Raw genomic sequence first — 16391 nt, 5'->3', positions numbered from 1 at the left:
GTGGCAAATCACTTAACCTTTTCTCAGACTAAGTTTTCTCATTTAAAAATAAGGATAATAGTAATACCTACCTCCCAGGGTTGTTGTTAGGATAAAATGAGATAATATTTGTAAAGTTCTTTTAAAGTACTATATAAATGGTAATTGTTATTATAATAAAATTAATTCACTAGCCACACCTTCCCTACATAATATTTAAGAAATTGATTTTTTTTAAAAGCTGAAATATAAGTTATTTGTGAATTCATTTGAGAATCCTTCATCTGGGACTTTGGGCAAATACTTTCCCCTCTCTGATCCTTGGCTCCCTTATCCAGCCAAATGATTGGGCTGGTCTAGATCAGGGGTTCTTTATCCAGGGTCTGTGAACTTATGATTCTTTTTAATATTTTGATAACTATATTTCAGTATAATTAGCAAAACTTGTAACTTTGTGTTTTGTATTTGATGCATTTAAAATTGTGATCTGAGAAAGGGCCTAGAGACTTCTTGGGGTCCTTGAAACACATTAAAAAAGGTGATAAATTGGACCAGATATTCTTTAAGATCCCTTCTACCTCTAATGTGCAGTAGTTCTCTAATTCTAGGGGGAGAATCAAAATAATAAAATGTGTAGTCTGAGTAGAAGGAGACAGGATTATCCTCTTTGGGAACCAATCTGAGAGGGCTCCATGGAAGAGCATTCTAGTGCTTAGGAATTCAGCTGACCAGTTTCTGAAAACTGAATTAAATTATATTCTTATTCAAAGCTCACTCATCCAATACCTTTTAAAGGAGGATTTCCTTAAATACTCCAGATTTCACTGACTCCTAAATTCAAACCAATAGGTTGAATCCTCCAGGGACTGTCCTATTCTGTTTTACTACTAGTGATTGAAGTATTTAATTGATACCTGCCATTGTATCCTAGGAAGATATTGGCTCTGCAAGTAAGTGAGCTCTCACATAGTGTATCCCCAAGTGAATTGGTCCACACTATTCTGATTTGTTGCTTTTGAATCATTTTTCAGTCATGTCTGACTTTTCATTACTTTTCATTACTCCTTTTTGGAGTTTTCTTGGCAAAGATACAGGAATGGCTTTTCATTTCCTTCGCTGGCTCATTTGACAGATGAGGAACTGAGGCAAACAGGGTCAAATGATTTGTCCAGGGTCACACAGGGAGTAAGTGTCTGAGGCAATATTTGAATTCAGATCTTCCTGATTCTGGGCCCAGCACGCTATCCTCTGCACTCTGTAGCTTCCCCACCATATCCTCATTAACTTCTCAAATAAGTAAACCCATCCGTCCCTATATTAATTCCAGGTGGGTGAGCCTACATTCTCTCCCCATCCCCCCTCCTCCACCCTCACAAATACCTGGCCCCAGAGAGAAGGAGAGAGGAGAAAGGGGCAAAAAGTTCCCAGGCTGAGGTTATTTTGAGATAGTCCAAGTCTCTGACAGCCCTGTTTCCCAGGATAGAATGTCCGATGGAAAATCCCCAGCTGTGAGCAGGATCCATGTGTGGCCACAATTCCAGCAAAATGATTCTAAGTTGAAAGGAGGAAGAGTAGGGACAGAAGGGAAAAATAAATACACATTTACATAAAGACAAATAAACATGTATATATAAGGAAATACATGTTATACAAAAATAAAAGCACACTTTTAAATCCTGCTTCTGTCATTTCCTAATGCTGTGAGAAGGGATATGATTTGTCCACTACAAAGTAGCTAGGATTCGTAGGACTGAGCCTAGGACTCTGGTCTTCTGGTTTGCAGTATAGGCTACCTTGCTGTACTGGTTCCTTTGTAGAGTAAAGAAGAGGAAGAGTGTCTAGAACATAGCTACTCAACTAAGTTATTAATACTGAATGATAATAATAATAATAATTAGCATTTATATAGCTCTTTAAAATTTGCAAAATGGGTTTTATAAATATTATCTCATTTGATCCTCACAATAACCCTAAGAAGTAGGTCACAAAGGAAATGAGGAGGAAAGAAGAGAGAGGAAAGTATAGAAAGGAAAGAAAAAAGACAATCACAAAAGGAGAGACTCACGGACATTGGGATTGATGAAAACAAAGGGTAAAGAAGGGTTAGAATCAAAGTAAGAGATTCCAACAAAATATAAATGCAGAGATGGCACAAGACAAAGAAAACTCAAAGGACTACGATGGAGATAGTTGGGAGTGGATGGGGAAACAAAGTCAGAAAGAGCACTTCTCCCATATGGGTCTTTGAAAGAGTATGCCTTGTGACTGAAGCTTCTCTAGTAGAAATGATCCAGATATCCAAACCACAGACAAAAAAGAGAAGAATCTGTCAGAATAGAAATGTACAACTCCCAGCCAAGCATTTAAAATAGAATGCATAGGGTTTAGAGCTGCAAAGGACCTTAGAGAATATCTTCTACCCTTTCATTTTACAGTTGATGGAGTGAGGTTCAAAAAGGAGAAGAGATTAGGCTAATGTCACCCAGCTAATAAGAGTTAAAGCTAGATATAACAGAAGTTTTTTGAGACCACAAAGGAATTGTCTATGAGGTATTACATCAGTATTGTTATCCCCATTTGATAAACAAGGAAATTGAAATTCAGAAATAAAGTGACTTGGCTATGGTAGCCATTAATTGTTGAAGACAGGGTTTGAACCAGCCCCATATTTTGGTGCTACCAAAAACAATAGCAAAACTAAAATAAAACTAGATAAGTAAACAAAGCAAAACCAACTCTTCCCTAAACTTTAAAGTTTCATGATTATTTTTTGAAAGGGATGTGTTAAACCTTAATATTTCTAGAGAAAGGAACATCCCTAATTTCTAGGTTCCCACTTTCTATTATGCTATCTTTTCAAACAAAGGCGTGTTGATTCAATCAGAGGATTACACAAAATTCAGAGGGATAGCCTTTGATGACAAAGTCAGAATCCAAAAATCATGTTTTTAGACTATGGAAATTAATACCATTAATACAGTAAGAATATACAGGTTGCAAAAAATCAATTATACAAGCCAAAACAGGGGAGTTGTGACTAGATAATAGTACTTCCAGAATTTTAGTGGGATACGAGTTCAATGTGAACTCAAAGTGTGAAATGATGGCAAAAAACAGAGCATTTGATTGTAGGCTACATTAAAAAAAAAAGTGTCTAGAATAAAGTAGGTGATGGTACCATTGCCCACTGCCCTTGGCAGAATACCTCTAGAGGATGTGTATTCAGTTCAAGGACCCACATTTTAGTCGAGACAATAACAAGCTAGAATAATTTCAGAAAACAGTAACCAAAATGATCTAAGAACTGGAGACAATAGCAGGAATCCAATCTAAAAACATTGTATCCTTTCCAAGAGAGTATATAACATGAGAAAGTGGAGACCATACCCATAGCTAATTCTTTCCAATCATTTGGCAATCAAAGGGAGAAGTCTAAGGTACTTTGAGATAATAGTTCAAGTGAAGCTTCTTTAAAAGATATGGTTGAACATGTAAAATGTATGGGATTGCCTGTCATCGGGGGGAGGGAATAGAGGGAGGGGGGGTAATTTGGAAAAATGAATACAAGGGATAATATTATAAAAATATATATATATATAATAAAAAAAATTAAAAAAAAAAAAAAAAAAGATATGGTTGACCTGGCAATATTTGTAAGACAGCAGAGAAGATGAGCAGAGATGGTCATAAGAGAAAAATCAGAAGAGCAAAATCCTAGATGAGGGCATAAATAGGGTTAGCCTTTACAAGGAGAAGGGCTCCATCAAAGGATGGAGCAAAAGGGTAGAAAATGGGGGTAGAGAAAGGTTTTTAAGTGTGGAGTAAGGGAAGTGAGGGGGCTCAACATGGAAGGCCTAGATTTTCTCACTAAAGTAGTAGTAGTAGTTGCTAGTAGTAGTAGTAGTTATTGTAGTTGTTGAGGGTGATGGGAAATATTGAGTGTCTAAGGAAAGAAAGCACATTTTGGTATAGTTAATGAGAATCATATCAAAATGGATATGAGTTCAAGAAAAAATAAAAGAATGAATTTATGAGGCAGTGAAGGATCAATGAGGATTAGATAATATGAATTTTTGCTGGGCTCAGTCAACCTGTTGATGGTATGACTTCCTTAGGCAATGTTTAGCAACCTAAGTATTTGAGTAAAGGAAATAACTTGGCCAGGGTCACATGACTAATAAGTATATGAGGTGCTTGGATTATTCAAGAAAGACTACTACCTTTGGTTTAAGGTCTTGCCAATCCCCTTTCAAGGCTACTCATTCACCTTGGTGGCTACCTGGCACCCAGTTTTCACCTATGGCTCCAATAAACTATGGCTCTGTGCACCAGAGCTAAACCAGATGGAGGGTAACTGACAGGCCTCGTATCCAGTGAGATGGAGGAGTGTATACCCATGTGAGGACAATGCAGGAGATGGGGACAGAATGGGCAGATGAAAGCAAATTGTGCCAAAGACCATGAAGATAGCTGAAGTAGGCTCAAGTAGAGCTTGAGCAGAAATTGAAGATTCCAAAGTCATCTATCCATTGCATCCTGGACCATCCATCATTAGTAATCTAGATTTTTTTCTTGCCACTAAGCTTCAATGACTTCATAAGAGTGAGGTTGATAGTGCCTTTCTTAAATTTAATTTACACACATGTCAAGATCACTCCATACTGTCATTGGTCCTTCTCAAAAATGGACAAACAACAGAGAAAGTGGATGGTGGAATAATCCAAAGTTGAGGATTACCAAGATATAATGACAGAGGAATGAGAAGTCAAAGAGTTAAGAATGAAGGATAACAACTGGTTAATTATAAAGTTAGAGTTTTGAAGTGAGAAAAATAAAGTCAAAAAAGGGCTAAAGTACAAAAACTCATTAGAGACTGGAGGTTGCTGTAAGAATAAAGAATGGGTTGAAGAACGAATTTAGGAGAAAGATGGAAGGACAAACAAAGGAATAGGATCAGAGAGAAGACCATCAGAGTTCAAAATCCTGGAATTGGCCTAGTTAATAAGGGTGATGGTCAGATCTAAAGTATGACCATCTCAGCAGCTGAGAGTGAAGATGTAGTTATGGAAGCTGAGAAAACTACCCTAAAAGTAGTTTCTGTTTTAATGCCCAGAAAATGTTTCATTGCCTCTAGCTGAACATAAAGCCATAGTGAAAAAGAATGAAGAGCATGGCCATTGAGTTTGATCTTAAGTAATCATTAGACTTTAGAAAAGTGAATATGAATGTAGCAAGGGAAAGGTGAGATGGTGAGGAAAGCTCCCTTACCCTACTTAGTTGGATTTTCTAGTACAAATTCTCCTCTGCTCTGGAAAATTGTACCCAAGGGTTTGTAACTCTGTGGATGTGTGTGGGTGTATATGTGTGTGGGTGTTATCTGTGTCTGTGTCTGTCTGCCCTCTCTCTATATGTCCCTATGCCTCTGTCCCTATCTTTCTCTGACTCACTCTGTCTCTACCTATTGGTCTTAGTCTCTTTTGGTCTCTGTCTCTGCCTTTGTCTCTCTCTTTCTCTCTCTCTCTCTGTCTCTCTCTATCTCTCTCTGTCTTTGTCTCTCTCTGTCTCTCTGTCTCTCTGTCTGTCTGTCTCTCTCTCTCTCTCTCTGTCTCTGTCTCTCTCACTCTCTCTGTCTCTGTCTCTCTTTTTCTTTCTCTCTCTCTTCCTCTGTTTCTCTCTGCTTCTGCTTCTATTACTGTCTCTCTGTCTCTCAGTCTTTCTGTCTCTTCTTCTCTCCCTTCCTCCATCCCTCCCTCTCTTTCTTTCTCTTTTTATCTCTCTCTCTCTCTGTGTCTCTCTCTGCCTCTCTTTGTTTCTCTACCTCTCTGGTGTCTATGTTTCTCTCTCTACTTCTGTTTCTCTGTGTGTCTCTCAATCTCTCTCTATCTCTGTCTGTCTCTGTTTCTCTGTTTTTCTCTCTCTCTGTCTTTGTCTCTGTCTTTCTCAATCTTTTTTCTTTTTCTCTTCCCTAAACTGCCTCCTTCTAACTCTAATCCCCAGGAAGTATACCCAGAGCAGCAAATTCTTGTGGTTAACATTGTTTATAAATACAAAGTAAACATTTAAAACAAAGAAAGGTTAACAGATTTTTCCCCTTTTCCCACTTCAAGGGAGCCTGAGGAGAGAAAACAGAGAATTATCACCTTGGGATGTATAGTCTAGAGAGTTGTAGCAAAACAGCCTCAGTTCCAACACTCTTGACTTCTACTCACTCCTGGTGATTGATGTCTCTGTCCATACCTCCCTTCTCCCAATTCCATTTGCCTGCTTGGGTCTCTCTTCTGTACTTCCACATAACCTGTCAGGAGCTGGGTTTCTCTTCCAGTCTGATGCCTTCAAACTGACCTCACTAAACAGCTGTTGCACCCATCACTTCCATACTTCCAACTTGAATTGCATTCTTTGCTTGGATTACCAATGTGCTTTTTCAGAATGAGCATGAACCTTTAAATACAACTAGCAGGAAATCCCTTGCTCTGGTCTTGTAATGGAGCTCTTCAGGTCTGAGGCCTGTCATCTCCCAAGCAGGAAACAACGAAAGCCAGGTCATCTCATGATGCAAAAGTCCTTCATTTTAGTTCTTCTTCTTCTTCTTCTTCTTCTTCTTCTTCTTCTTCTTCTTCTTCTTCTTCTTCTTCTTCTTTCTTCTTCTTCTTCTTCTTCTTCTTCTTCTTCTTCTTCTTCTTCTTCTTCTTCTTCTTCTTCTTCTTCTTCTTCTTCTTCTTCTTCTTCTTCTTCTTCTTCTTTTTTTTTAAACAACTCATCCTCATACAATGCTGGGTCTCTTCAATGGAAAGCTCATGATTTATAGTGCCTATCCATTACAATTCCAAAATCTTCATCTTTGCAAATTAGGCCATACTCAGACAATGGACATGTGTCCAATAATCACTGAACAGCTCTGGGTTTCAGGGTTCCCCATTGTTTTTATGTCTCTCCTGTTGGTCTAGGCAAATAAATAGGTACAGGAAAAGTAGAGTCAATGATTTATGCTTCAAAGTCAAATTAATTATCTCTTTTACCTACATTTCTGTTTCCTTGGCTTTTTCAAATTATTCAGGTGATAGAAACTGTCACTTCCTTTTCAAAGTGTGAAAATCTCTCTTTCAGATCTAAAAAGGGTTGTCTTTTACAAGATGCAAGTGCAATATGAATGGGACAGTCCCTTAGGTAGGTAAGAGAGGGAACTCAGGAAAATGTTTGATGAATTTCTCAAGCACTCTTTGTGGATGAGGTGAACTGGAAGATAATGCAGTTGGAACTGGTTGAATAACAAAGACAATAAAAAATCATTGATGAGTCAGTGTCAACATGGTATGAAATCTTCAGTTTCAGAAGAGTGCCCTACATACCTTTCCTTAAACTGGTCCTGTTTGGTATTTCTTTCCATGCTCTGATTAAAGACAAAAATGATAGTCTGTCAAATTTAGAGATGACACAAAGCTAACACGGTGACAGAGCTAGAATCCAGTTATTGGCTACATGGGTAATTCCTGGCATATAGGTAGATCAATACATAGTCAAATATAGAGTTATTTTTTGTCAGTCAGAGTTTAACAATAGTCCAGTCCTTACAACTACCCTAGGAATGAGTGGATTCATTGGAAGCCTTCAATAAGAGAAATAACAATTTTGTCAGAATGATGTAGAGGTCATTCCTTCTTAGGTAAATATTGGGTCAGATCATCTGTAAGGTTCCTTCCAACTCTGAGACTCTGTTATTTTATAGGAAATGAAAAGAGTAAATCTTACAGAGAATATGAAAGAAAGGCAGAAGAAAGAGTGAATGAAAAGAATGGAAAAACAGGAAGGAGGTTGGAGAGGTGACATGATAACGGATTCAGGAGGAACTGATGGGCTCATCTGGAAAAAGAGCGTGCAGAGAAAGAAAAGAGAAGAGAACCCAAAACATAGATTTAGAGAATAGCCACACTTACGGAGAATAATATTAATGAAGAACCAATAAAGGAGACTGAGAAGTGTTCAAATAAGTAAATGGAGAATTAGGAGAGAATATCATAAGAAATTAGAGAAGAGTATCCAGAAAGAAGGTGATGAACAGCACAAAGAAATAGATTAGAGAAGCATGAGGACAGAGAAATTATAACCATGAGAACTGGAAATTAAGAGATGATTTCTAATTTTGGAGAGAGCAGTTTCAATTGAGAATTAGAAGTCAAACTGCCAATAGTTAAAAAGTCAGAGTTGAGGAAGCAGAGGCAATGAATGTATACAATTTTCTCTAGTTTTCCAGAAAAGGAGAGGAGATGTATGGGTTATAGCTTGAGATTGAAGGGTCTAGTGATAGTTTTTTAAGGAAAAGAGAAATGAGCATATCTGGAGCAAGTAGAGAAGAAAGCAGTGTTAGGAGCCCATTGGTGATTAGAAGGGAAAGAATGATTGAGAGAAAAATCAAGGGTACATGTAGAGGGATTAGGCTTGGCAAATAAAATGGTCACCACATCATCAGAGATTTGAGGAAAGGAGAAGAGACTGGTGAGTGGGGAGGGGTAGTAATATCAAGAGGTTTTGAGAAAAGAAGGGGAGAAAAAACTCTTGGTAGTTGGCCCTAATTTTCTCAAGAAAGTAAGATATAGGGTCCTTATCTGAGGAGTAGGGGAAAGAATAGGTATTTAACCGGTGGAGGATGAGAATAAAAAGTTTGGAATAGTCTCTTTGAATAGACAGAAAATCAATCAAAGAGAAATTAAAGGATTGCCTGAAGCCTTCAGGGTTAAATTGGGAGTAAGATAATATAAAATCCTAGTAGACCTAGTTGAATATTTTTGTGACTATTTTTAGTTTTGTTCAGAAGCATGTGACTGGGAGCAGAGGAGTCAGGTGGTGATAATCATTCAGATATGGGATTTAGTAAGAGATATGATAGTGATGATAATAATAATGATGGTCATTGTCATGTCTTAGTTCTCTTTTAATGTCCGGTTCCAGTTTCCCTAATTGTCCTATTCAGTTACTCTGCCTCAGATTATAACCATTCCCTTTTACTGTTAGGATAAAGGTCTTATATCTTAGACCTTAGGCTATACTTATTCCTTCTTAATGTTTGATGGGATAAAGGTCTTTATTCATTTTAGACATCATTAGAATATCTGAGCCTCTCCAATACCTCCCATTATGTCATGCTAGGTGCCTCCCCCCATTAGGTCAACCCCATCCAGGTACCTCCCTCATTATATCATTGTTATCCCATAAAAGAATGCTGTATCCTATATTCAAGGCTGGATTCTTGAGAGGATAGTCTGGTTCAGCCCTGGGATCAACCATGGATCCTTTTGGTCCCAGTAAATCTCTCCATTTAATAAATTCTGTATTGAATACTCTCTGTCAAAGTTCAGTTTCTCCGGCATTACATCATGATGATAATGATGGCTGGTGGTAGTGGTGATGATGGTGGTGATGTTAGTGATTTTGAGGGTACTGATACTAACAGAATATACTGGTGATTTTCAGCTCTCCATTATTATGCTTCTAGAATACAAATTCTAGTGAGTTCTAACACGTTGGGAGGGCTCTCAATAATGCACTATGAAATCTTTCTTCTAAGGACCAGTTTAGTTAAACAAAGAGAGACTTATCCTAGAAGACTGACCACCAAAGAATTATTTTAGACTCCAGCTATTCATGAAACCATGTGATATGGAGATGTTTGATTATGTTCTGATATGGACGAGTTTTATTCTGCATTGGTGGAGAGGAGGAACCTTGCAGATTAAATCATAGGTTTTTTTTTTTAAATAAGCACATCTAAGATGTGAACAGCACAAAGAAATACATTGGAGAAGCATGAGTACAGAGAAATTATGACCATGAGAACTGGCAATTAAGAAATGATTTCTAATTTTGGAGAGAGCAGTTTCAATTGAGGCTTAGAACCCCAAATGCCAATGGTTAAAAGGTCAGGACTTGAGGAAGAAGAAGCATCTTAGGGAAGCTAGGTGGCACAATGGATAGAGCTCCAGGTCTAGAGTCAGGAAGATCTGAGTTTAAATCCAGCTTTATATACTTCCAAATTGTGTAAAACTGTTTGAGAAAACATGTGATTACTCTGAATTCAGTAATGTTTTTAAATGAACTTGTATTTTATTTATTTTGATAGCATTAACACATATTTGAAAAGTAGTGAGTATCTTAGCATTTTGGGGAATCACTGAATGAAAGGATCTTTCTGGGAACAGCTAGGTAGTATAGTGGAGAGAGCACCAGCCCCGAAGTCAGGAGGACCTGAGTTCAAATTTGGCCTCAGACACTTAATACTTCCTAGCTATGTGACCCTGTTACTAAACCCCAACTGCCTCAGAAAAAGAAAGAAAGAAAGAAGGGACGAAGGGACAAAGGGACCTTTTATATCCCTTGCAATCTCAAATTTCTGCATTCTCTGACTCTAAGGATAACAGACCAGGGCTGGGTCATCACAAGAGAGTTCCTGAGGTAGGTACTTCTGCACTGGCTGCTATTCCTTGCTTTAAATCACTACCCTGGAGGAGGTCCTCCAGTTGAGAGATCACAGTGAGAACTGCATGGAAGGCAAGTCCTCTGTGTGCAAAGTCCTCTAAAGGAAGTCCCTATTCTGATGAAATTAAGACCCTTACCTGGAAACTATGCTCAACGGAGTAAATGTGCTTTATAAACACAAGTTAATAATGATACTTGAGATTTGTTGAGATTTTAAATCACTTTCACAAATATTGCCTCATTTGATCCTCACTACAAGCCTGAAAAATATAGAATTTGGAAATTGATGAGACATATATTTAAACCTCCTCACTTTACAGGTAAGAAAACTGAAACCCAGGTATTATTCATTATCCCTCTGGATTATCTAGAACTAGCCTTGGTGCTTCTCAGAATTCAGTACTCTTGTCATTAACTTACATAGTAAGGCAGACAGACCAAAAATTAATACATTTTAAAGATGAGAAAACCTTAGGCAAGAGAGATTAAGTCATTTACCAAAGATTACAGAACTAATAGGTGCCATTAATAGAGCTGAACTAGAAAATCTGTGTCTTGAACTGAATTCCATTTTGGGTGAGAACGTGTCCCATTGCTCAGAGAATCTAACTTAAGGCTCCATGGCATAACTGAACATCTCTAATTCTCAGGAAGAGGCTGGGTAAGAAAGTGGCATGAAAACAGAGTAAAGTGAGCTCCAGGAGAGGGAATCCTTGGCAGCGAAATCCTTAGGGATGGAGCGGAGAGAATGGGAGTAACATTGTGTACTCTAGAGATGGAACTGGAGGATTATAATATGGAGAAAGCAAAAGCCCCCTCCATGTTAGCTCCCTTTGGTGCTCTGAAGTTTAATATATATTTGATCCATCCTAGTTATATCTTCTGATTCCAAGTCAAAAGCTTACCTTCAGCACTATGCCATAGTTTAGTATCCCAGATCATAGCCCATGAATGAAGTGAGGAGATGCTGACAATGGAATTACAGGGAATCTGGGGAGAGGTTACCTGCAAATGACTTAAAATGATGTCCAGATATGGGCCTGTCACCTTGGGACCCAGTAGCAATCACTCTAGAATGGTCTCCCTGGACCATTTGGTTGATCCGAACATTCAGTTCTGGAAGGGGAAAATTTACCAAAGGCAGAACAGAAGAGATGATCCTGTGGCCATCCTGTTCCCACTCCTATCCCCTATCTGCTAGCAAGACATGATGGAATGGTGAGAAGGGAATGTTCTCCTCAGGCAAGGTAGAATCAATTAGGAAAGGGCATATGGGGAGGAGAGTTAGTTACATATTTTCTCTTCCTGAGAAAATCTTGACTTTTCCAGAAAGTCTTGGCTGAGAAACCCCCAACCTGACAAGTCAGCAGCTCAGGGTCGGAGTTATTGCTTTCCTGGAAATGAGACGCTGGTGAAACTCATTTGATGCCCGTGTCACAAAGGATACTTCCTGTTATTCATTTATGAGACGGTAAAATCATATCTCCTACTCTCACTGTCTCTGCAGAATTGTCCAAAGCTTTGCTTATAGAATCACAGGATTGAGATCTGGATAGAGCTTTAAAACCCGATCTCATTTTATACTCAGGGAAGGAGGGAGATAAGGAAGACATGAGTTCAAATCCAGCCTCAGATATTTATTAGCTTTGTAACTTTGGCGAAGTCATTTAACCTCAGTTTCCCCATCTGTAAAATAAGGATAACAATAGGATTTGCAAACCTTAGAGCATTATCTAAGTATTAGTAATTATTATTTCTATATATAGGAAGAAATTCTATATTTCGGAGGGCTCAGAAAAGATAAATGCCTTTTCTAAGATCACATAAGTAATAAGTAGAAGAGTGAAGATTCAAACCAGATTTTCTGACCCCAAATCCAGAACTCTTTCCATTAAACTGATTCTCTATACACAGGAAAAGGCAATCAGCTATTCTCCATTTCCCAGGGACAGTGGAAGAAATATTGGGCTCCATTAGGAAAGATTTCTAGACTCCTACAATCTCAGAATACAAAGAGACCTCAGAAGTCATAAAATCCAGGTCTTAATAGTATTTGCCTTTACAACATCCTCGGCACACAGTCACCTAGTCTCCACTTGATGAGTACCAGGGATCAAGAATTAATTTCCCTCTGAAGCAGCCCATTCTAGAGTAGAAAGAATGCTGGGCATAGAGTCAGAGAACCATCAATGTACAGTTGAAAGAGACCCTCAAACTCATGAAATGAAACCATCTCATTTTACTCAAGAAGAAACCAGCCCAAATAGATGGACAAGTAATTTGTAAAAGGTTACACACCAAATAAGCATCTAAAGCAGGATTTTAAGTCTTATTTATTTTATTATTTTACTTATTTATTTAAGTCTTATTCACTTTACCCAGTATTAAATTCCAGCATTGTCAACTATGCCATGATGCTCCTTGAGTCAAATTAATCAATCAAGAAAATTTAAGTGCTTACTATGTGCTAGGCCACATCTGAAGACCTGGGGTTAAATCTAAAATCTAATGCTCATAGCTATGTGACTTCTTGGGCAAGTTAATTTATTTCTCTGAGCCCTGGCTTGCTCACCTACAAAACAGGTTGATGACTAGATGGTCATTAAGATTTCTTTCATCTGTGACTATAAGTTGCAGAGCAGGTTGGGGATCTTTCTTCGTTGGTAAAGGTCCTCTATCCCTTTGTCCTTGAGCTACAACACTCATGATTCTGTGATTCTGAAAGTTTTGTGAATTTTTCCTTACAATGAGCTGAAATCAGTTTCCCTATAACTGCCCCCACGTTCCATTACTCCTAGTTTTGTTCTTTAGCGTCACACAGGTCAATTCTGATACTTTCCCCATGAGAAACCTGTTTAGAACCAGGGATCATCTCTGATCCCCTCAAGATCAGTCTATAGTCCATCTCCACTTGTTTTAATCCATTCTCATTTGCCATGGGCTCTGGTCCCTTTGACATCCTCATTATTCTCCTGGGACACTCCCTTATTCTGGACATCCTGCATCTCAATACAATTAAACTCTTTGGACTACCCACCACCTTCACGTGGTTAATTCATTTTGAGCTCAACTTCCCTAATGTTTCTAAGTCTTTTTTATCCAAGATCTCTTGTCTAGTTGTCCAGTCTCCATTCTTGTCTTATATTTGAGTTTGTTTTGTGAGCCCAAATATAAGACTGTACACAAATCCTTATTGAATGAGATCATATGTGGAAGAGTAGCTGCTTGGTGATTGGAGGACCAGAATCCAGATGACTGGATCTCTAATCTTTTCTCTGAGATATAATGCTTATATAACCTGGGACAAATTCCTTGATCTTTCATTGCCCACCCCTGCCAAGCTATTCTCTAGGACTATTAAATTGTAGACTAGTTGTCAGCCTGCATTGGTAGAAAAAGTTTCCTTATTTTGATGAAACTATTGGTCTAGGGATCTTCTTCCCCCTCCAGTCTATAAAGTGTTTTGCAAACCTTAAAATAACACATAAATATGAATTATTGTTACTTTTAAATATTTACTAGGCCCCAGTTTTTTCAGCATCATTTTTGTTGCTTATAATATGTTTTTCAAGATCACAGAGAGGGCCAGTAATCACATTTTCCAGGTTTTTCAGTAGTCTAAGACATAGTTTTATGTGGACCTTGTGGTTTTCACTTATTGAGGAAAACTAGAAGCAATTTATATTAGACCCAAGAAATAACTTCCAGTGCTGAAAGAGGGTGCTTGACATTGCTGTAGGTAGCCAGATGGCACAGTGGAAAGAGTAATTGACTTGACATCAGGGAGATTTGAGTTCAAATCCTGATTCAAACATTTACCAGTTATGTGATGCTAGACCAATCATTTAGTCTTCCTCAGTCTGTTTTTGCTTCTGAAAATGAAGCAATCAGACTCAAAATCCTGCTAGCTCCAAATCTACAATCCTATGCTCAATTATTAAAAAGGAAGAATCCGGGCTGGCCTGGGAGGCACCCTGGAAGCCACAGTCCCAGCCCTGGACTCTGTCCTCCACCATACTCCATGGTGACCCTCCCAGAGGGGCTGGCGCTGCTGGCCAGGCCTCTGGCCACAGCCTCAGGCTCCTTTGTTAGCACTGAAGAGCGGGAAAAGCAGGGCTTTTTTTAATGGGTTTCCTCATCTTCTAGGAGGCCCAATGTTGCTTCCTAGACACCAACACAGAGATTTCAGGATCTGATAACAAAGGAATTTATAAAGGAGACAGAGAGCCCCATGGGAAATATACTTTTGCAGCTCACATGGATGGCACTTACAAGTAACAGAATGTCCACCATGACTCCCAAGATAGCAATATACTCTATTTATATTGGAGAAACTCCAAAGAGCCAAGGCATGGAAACAGAAGCTCATCAGAACAAGCTGGAATTGATGATTAATGAGCTTTTGGTGTCAGCACTAAAGCATGAACAGGAATATGTGGAAGTCTGGAAGAGAAAATACAGAGCAGTTAATAACAACACAAATAGCAGAGTGGTCTTCTAGTCCTTCTTTGAATCTGTTGTATTAATTGCCATGACACTGGGACAGAGCTACTACCTGAAGAGAATTTTTGAAATCTAAGAGGGTTGTTTGAGAAGGATTTTTTTAAAAATAGCTTTTTATTTTCAAAATATATGCCAAGATAGTTTTCAACATTCACCCTTGCAAAATTTTGTGTTCCAAGTGTTTCTCCCTCCCTTCTCACCTCAACCCCTGGTCAGCAAGTAATCCAATATAGGTTAAACATGTGCAATATACATATTTCTGCATCTATTATGCTGCATTAAAAAAATCAGATCAAAAAGGAAAATAATGAGAAAGAAAACGAAATGCAAGTAAGTAACAACAAAAAAGGTGAAAATATTATGTTTTCCACACTCAATCCTCACAGTCCTCTCTCTGAATGCAGATGGCTCTCTCCATCACAAGACCATTGGAACCAGCCTGAATCATCTCAGGCTTTTCTTGATGGTCCCAAACTCCCAATTCATTGCTTACCTAACATCTTGGTCACAACAATGTCACTTAACTTGTGTTTTCTTAACTCATTTTGTATACACTCATTGCTTCTCTTTTTTTCTCCATAAATAGATTTTGAAAACACACCTTCTTAGCAAGACTATCCTGACAATTTTGACACTTAATTGGCATAACTTCTCATTTGAAATCTGCCTCCCATACACATTCCAGAGCTTTAACACCATTAATGAAGTGTGATCTAATAATAATTGTTTGTCCTGCTTCTCTTTGGTTTTCACAATGAAATTATTTATTCAAAACATAGCCCTGAGACAAATACAGTCTTTTACTAAAAATGATTGCACATATCTTTGGACCTCTAAACCTGAAGAAAAAAATCAGTTGTGTGAAGTTCTAAGGGATGACAAATTAAATTATTACAAAAAAATTATTACAAACTGTCCCTGCTAGTAATGGACAGAACCACTTAACCTTGTGGCTATCAAGAATAGTACTTGCAACTTCATTTAGAGTAGTTTTTATTTGACAAGCCCACAAACTATATTCTCCCCTAAAGAAAATGAAAACATTCTTTGGGTTAGACTCAGAACTCAGCCATCTGTATTAAAGTATAAAACAAGTAGCTAACCAAGCAATTTTGGTTTTTGCCTGATATTTCTAATGTGTTCAGCCAAGGCAGGAGGCTATTTTCAGCAAGTGGTAGTTAATTAATCTTTTTTAGCTTGTTTTCTCTCATCCCTGTGTTGGCACTTAAAATGTATATGTTACTCTAAGTTGGGAAAAGCTTGATTCCCAGTGCTAAAGGGTTAAAGTTCACTCTTGGATATTATTGTTAAATTATACAGCCACCATTTATTCGACCAGAACAGTGTCACTGTCTAGCTAAAAAAATTGAGCATAATTATCAGTACTAGAGTTCATTTTTACCTTTCCTCTCCTTATTTTTCATTTTAGGCATATATGA

At 38.1% G+C, this 16391-nt stretch overlaps 1 pseudogene; it reads left to right on the top strand.

Moving 5' to 3' along the window:
- The first annotated feature begins 14470 nt into the window (after positions 1–14470).
- On the top strand, positions 14471–15028 carry LOC141559778 (transmembrane emp24 domain-containing protein 2 pseudogene; annotated as a pseudogene).
- The last annotated feature ends 1363 nt before the right edge of the window (positions 15029–16391 follow it).

This window comes from Sminthopsis crassicaudata, chromosome 3 (assembly GCF_048593235.1).
Source record: "Sminthopsis crassicaudata isolate SCR6 chromosome 3, ASM4859323v1, whole genome shotgun sequence".
NCBI classification, from domain to species: Eukaryota; Metazoa; Chordata; class Mammalia; order Dasyuromorphia; family Dasyuridae; genus Sminthopsis; species Sminthopsis crassicaudata.
The sequence above is the reverse complement of the archived record's forward strand: the minus strand, read 5'-3'. Positions and strand labels throughout refer to the sequence as shown.